Source organism: Heptranchias perlo, chromosome 8 (genome assembly GCF_035084215.1).
Source record: "Heptranchias perlo isolate sHepPer1 chromosome 8, sHepPer1.hap1, whole genome shotgun sequence".
Taxonomy (NCBI): Eukaryota; Metazoa; Chordata; class Chondrichthyes; order Hexanchiformes; family Hexanchidae; genus Heptranchias; species Heptranchias perlo.
This window is the reverse complement of record NC_090332.1, coordinates 62,662,469-62,668,677: the sequence shown is the minus strand read 5'-3', so window position 1 is coordinate 62,668,677 and position 6,209 is coordinate 62,662,469. Positions and strand designations below refer to the sequence as shown.

Sequence of the window (6,209 nt, the reverse complement as noted above, 5' to 3'; positions counted from 1 at the left end):
GCATCAGCAACAAAAACTGTAACAAGAGCATCATCAGGACATGTGGGCAGGGTGGGGACAGTTACCCAAATAAGAGTTCTGTACATGAAAGCACATTGTAGAAGGAATAAAACAGGTGAATTAGATGTACAAATTCAGCTTAAAGGTGAGCAATATTGATAAAAGACACAATTACAGGAGTCGAAAGTAGGGATATTAGTACAGGTGAGCAGACAGTGGGAAGACTTTGGGTGGAATTAAGGAACTGCATTGGATTCAAGACTCTGGTTCAAGTTGTCCTGATAGTTGTGATGTAATCAGCTGATGTATAAGTACAGAGATTAGAGAAACATATAGCAAAAACAATGGCCCAGAACTTACTTACCTTGGACACCGCACCATAATGGCGTCCATCCCAACCGCCGTCAAATCCATCGGAGCAAGTTCGCGAATGCGCACATGCACAGTAAAACCCGGAAATTGCAAACTTGCTCTGATTGGATCAACGGCGTTCTGACAGTCCCGAATTAAAGGGCCAACTACACCACAATCAATACAATCAGCAAACAATCATAAACTTACCCATCTGCCCAGCTGGAACGAAGATACTTACACCACGAGAAGGTACACTTGAAAATACCAGCCCTATGCTACTTTTTAAAAGCGCGGTGATTTGTAATGACTGCAAAACAACAAAAAATTACATTTCAAAAATATGGAATGTCTCATTATACTTATTTTAATATTTTTTGATCATTAAAACAATTATTAAAAAATAAAAATATAATTTTTTAAAACTTTTAACTTCTGTATGGTTAGGTAAATTAAATCATCTCCTTGCATTTTTATAATTAGGTAAGTTCAATTTTTATTTAGATTATCATAGGGACCGTCACTCTAAATTTATGAGTTTAACTTGCCTGCTTGTGGACAGGGCTTACAGTCCCACAGTGTTTCTATGCGCACATGGTCTACGTTGATATCGGAACGCACTACTGAGGAAGATCTCAGAATCCAGCCAATTTACGTGGTGGACCACACAGTAAGTACATTCATACTTTTTATCCGCAGGAGGTGCGGAGAGCCTTGCCACGCTGGTCGGAGCAAGTTCTGGCCCAATGTAGTTATAATGGGTCACTTTAATTTTCACATGGACTGGGAGAAGCAGAACAGCTCAAGTAATAAAGACAGCAAGTACATTCAGGACAGTTTTCTAGAACAATATGTTTTAGAACTGACAAGGGAACAGGCCATACTAGATTTAGTGATAAGAACCAGAATTAATTAACAATCTGATGGTAAGGGAACATCTTGTGAACTGTGACCCTACAGGATGGAATTTGATATTACCTTTGAGGGAGAAGGACAAGTCACAAACCAAAACTTAAGCAAGGCAAACTTTGAAGGGATGAGAAATGAATTAACCCCAGTAAACTGGATTGAACTGTTAATAGGTAGGCCTACAGATAAACAGTGGGAGGTGTTAAAAGTATTTGGTACAATACAAAACCAGTACATACGCCTAAGAGGCAATGGCTCCACTTGTGCAGTTAAGCAACCATGGTCAACAAATGAGATAAGAGACAGTACAGGGTGTTCCTAGTAAATGTCACCGGTCACGTGACATGCCATGTTGGCGTACAAATGTGTTGTATCTGCTCCTTGTAAATGTTCCTTGTTATTACTAAAAGCAAAATATGCAATTCTTGTATAATTGTTTGCGGCATTACCTCCTCAGTATTCTGTCAATTATTCTCAAAATAAATACACTATGTAACTTTTACCCTGGTCACCATGTACCATTCTCGTTAACTGTCTGTCTGTTTGGCAGGATTAAAAGCGTGCAAATGGAGAGTTTAAAATTCTACATGTAGAAATTTGCCCATCCAGTGATTCGATCACAATCGGCTTTGATTTGAAAGGTTTTTTAAAAAAATGCATTCTGTGTGAAACTTTCTTCCAAACGCTAATCTGTGAAACCTGTAATTTGAAGCGCTGCCCGCCACCTACGAGGTGCTGCTTAGCTTGTGATTAAGAATATTAACCTCTTATTTGCTACTCTTGTAAAGAAAAAATGTTACATTCTTTAAATAAAGTAATCGCCCTTGTGTCAGTTTTTGGGAAGCACACACATGCCATCCTAACTCGGGTCAGTCCAGGTTTATTTTTCGATAACTGTCTTTCTGACCTCTGATTTGGAAAACTCCGCTATTACGATGTAAAAGACATAAGGATTTCGATTCGGTCCCCCTTTAATTGTGATATAATACTGAAATACATGAAGTGTAAAATGCAACAGAGTGCCGTGGAAATTAGCAGTAACTTTATGCAATTATGGAGAGCGGTATTATGATATTCATAATCTATGCAGACACTATTTTAGGTATTTTAATTCAAAAGACTAGAAGGGATTGGGTTTGCAGTTCAAAATATATTTACTCATGGTTGTAGGTCTAATTCCTGCCGAAAAAAAGTAATTTACTTTGTTGAGAATTCCATCTTTAATATTCTTTTTGATCACATTTAAAGCATATATTTTCTATTTTGTAAGAGATTTATTCTGAATTTGAAGTCTTCCGAACTAAACATTTGTAGGATGACTGGCGCTTTTATGTCTACACACAGCCTGGAGTGGTGCTGATTTTGTGTACTTTTCATTCTTGGTTGTTGCAATTTACTCTATGAGTCTAGTTGTAGATTTTTGTATTCATACATTTCTACTTCTTTGCCATAAGTGTGCTTTATTAAACATCCCTAACTTTTGCAAACTAATATTGTTGTAAAATATATAGTATGCAGAACTGATCTCACCACCTTAAACAAATTCGGGACAGTTATTTTGAATCTGTATTAGATAATATATAAAGGTTTGGCACAAACACTTTCCTACCTCAGCTGTATGTCTGTATGCTACCTCTTGCACTGTAAGTAAAAAATCAGCAGTTACTGATTTGTGCAACATTACCAAATAAAGCTGCTGTCACTAAGAACATAATACTTTGACACTGAATGGAAATCGATTACATATTTTTCAATGCCCATGAATGGGTTGTTTCCTTCTTGACAACCAATCGCTGTAATAATGTGAGAAGCCATTGCAATTCAATGTGTCACAAATAATTGAATGATTTCATAATGGTAACAAGTTGTCAAAATGATTTAAACCAAAGGTAACGGGATGCCTTATAAGGAATTGAAATTTTTAACGCTGTAGGATTGAATAAATTCAGTTGTACGGTCGATCTTGCTTAATCCATGCAGTGGTCCAACCTAACCGCCATTCAACAAAATAATACACATTAGTGTCCAGTATTACATGAAACTCTATTTACATTATCACTCTTCAGACATCCAATTAGCAGACACACAAATATTTACGGTAAGTTAATCCAAAAAAGCGCACATATGGGGAATTTGGCCCAATGTATGTCCAACAGAATCATAAGAGATTCATAAAGATAGTTCTATTAATTAGTATTTAATTATTTTAACTCTGGCTAACCGTTAGCAGTATATCAAAGTAATGTACTTTAAAAAATGTTATGTGTTGCAAAGTAATTTCTTTGGGCAAAATGGTTTCTCAGTAATTAATGAAACAGTTGTAAAAGTGGCGCTGGGAAGAATCGGTCTGATATATTGTTCAGCTGCTTATCAATGATCTTTATTTTCTTGGTTTACCTTTTGTTATGGTTTCCTTTGCGCCCATGAGACAATATGATGCTAAGAATGAATTACAGCCAGAACCTGTATATAGATCCCACGCTAAAATATTAAACCAAAATTGTGTTACGATAAATTGTGCAATAATGTGCAACATCACCGTACATATTGCTTCTTCTCCTCGGTAATTTTCACATTTCATTCAATTCGCTCGAGATTTAAATGAACAAAATATCTGTTCAAAAAAAACTAAAATTAAGCTTTCCATCGACAGCAGTGATTGTGATTTCTCACTAACTTTTAAATGGAAAATTAAGGTGTAACTAGAATGCAACATTGTCCTTTTAAACTTACTCTTATAAGATGTTTTCTTGGGTTCTTTCAGACACCTCGCATCTAATGCTTGTAATCCAACATGACTGCTAGAAATTATCGAATGATGCCAATAGCAACACCCTGTCAAACTAAAAGAGAAAGCTTGCAAAGAAAAGTGGAAATCCAGCAGATTGGGAGAGCTATAAAAAGCAGCAAAGGAATACAAAGAACGTGCAAAAGGGAATATGAAAAAGAACTTGCAAGTGATATCAAAGCTAACAGTAAAAGTTTTTATCAATATATTAAGACAAAGAGTGGCTAAGGGTAATGTGGGCCCATTAAAGAGACACAGGTGAGACTGTAATTGACAATAAGGAAATAGCAGCTTTGTTAAATGAGTACTTTGTATCGATCTTTACAGTAGAGGAAGAGGATAAAACGGTACAAGGCAACTGAAAATAAGGCAAGGGGAGGAACTTAATTTAATACAAGTCAAAAAAAGATAATTGAGAAAATAATGGGACTGTAAGATTTTCAAAATTCACAGATCCCCCAAAACTCGGAGAAAAACCCTAAAGAAAAGGACTTTGAATCTTTTCTAACCATTTCAGGGTGACTCACACACGTGCCGCACCAGGAAGCATCCATCAGGGAAAAGTACTTTTCGAGGAATCCACGTGCTTTAAGGGACTCGCTTCCTCGTAGGGGCGACTGTAAGAATTCTGGGAATTCACCTTTTCCCTGAGTATGGAAAAACTTTGGCCATTGACTGAAATCCTAAGATGGAAGGATAGGTGAGAGGTCACCAGACGAATCCACAACACACACATGGAATGTGGGAGAATTACTGCTTCAGACATGTCTTTGTTTTAATGCAAAACCAACAGCAGGTGGTCGACACTCAGCACTAATTCGAAAGGCAGTCGGCCATTGAAAGAGGCAACTGCTCCAGACATGGTGGGGCCATGTCTTTGTTTTAAAGCAAAACCCATCCACACCTAGGACGTTGGATACAAAAGGAAGCCTTGTGTGACAAGCTCTAAAAATCGGAATTAACAGTGACCCATCGGGAGAAGCAATTGCAACATGATGAGGGACCATCAAAAAGCCATCAAAGATTCTTAAGGACTTTGTAAGAACTGTTTAAACAGACATGAAGTGGGGTTTTTTAAAAGTGTCAAAGACCATTGTAAGAGAGGGTTATTTGAAGTGGAAACTCGAAACCTCTCGCTCTCTCTCTCTCTCTGGCTCTTGCTGGCACTTGTGTTCTGCTTCTCTTGTTCTGTCTCTGGAAGGAGAGCAGTTTTCCAGTGAAACCAATGAACCCTACGTGAGAGAACCGGTCAACCAGACCTGCAAGGGCAAAGGATTGTTCAACAGCTCGGGAGGCGACAGTTCAACAAGGCGAGGGAGCAACAGAGAGAAGGTCAGCAGCTCTAGAAGCAGGCCGACACACAAGAAGAAACCAGAGCAACAGCCCCAGTGACCATCAGACACCTCACGGCAACAAGGGCCTTACGAAACAACCAACCGAATATTGCCACCAACCAACTGGGTAATATTGGGCCACCGCGACCAAAGAAAACCAACTCGGGAGAAAACCGAAGATCCGCAAAGTTTCCACTCTACAATCTATTTCTGACATACCTCTGGGTGAATTACTGTCAAAGATTCGTTTGGTGAGCATTATCTCTGCCCGTTTAGAGTCCAACTTAGCTAGTACAGTGGGATTGGGAGGGGTGAGGTATCTTTCTACTGTAATTTCCCTCGTGTGTACCGAAGTGTTCCCCATTTTATTAGTGTTAAGATTGTTGTGTTGTATTTTCTCTCTTGAATAAAGGTCAAAGTTTCTTGCACCAAACCCAGTTGTCTGCTGCACTTTGTCACAACCCCCAAATAAGTCCAAGGTCTAGAACCGCTCAGAAGCCAGAGGCGAAGCTGACACACACCACCAACCCCTACAGGGACAAGATGGACAAATCTCCAAGACTGATAGTTTCCACCCTGGGGTATTAAAAGAAATAGGTGAGGAACTAATTTTCCAAAGTTCACTTGTTTCAGCACAAATACATTCATAAACACACACACTCGTAAAACACAAACAAACACACTCATAAACACACACACTCGTAAAACACAAACAAACACACTCATAAACACACACAAACAAACGCATTCATAAACATACACAAACACACTCATAAACACACACACTCATAAAACACAAACAAGCACACTCATAAACACACACACTT

The 6,209-nt window shown here is 38.4% G+C and overlaps 1 long non-coding RNA gene across 1 annotated transcript; it reads left to right on the top strand.

Annotated features, from left to right (window-relative positions):
* Positions 1-561: 561 nt before the first annotated feature.
* LOC137324216 (uncharacterized) lies at positions 562-5,789 on the top strand. The gene is made up of 3 exons (XR_010963558.1): positions 562-603; positions 914-1,021; positions 4,025-5,789. It is a non-coding gene; the product is annotated as an uncharacterized lncRNA (long non-coding RNA).
* Positions 5,790-6,209: the final 420 nt, after the last annotated feature.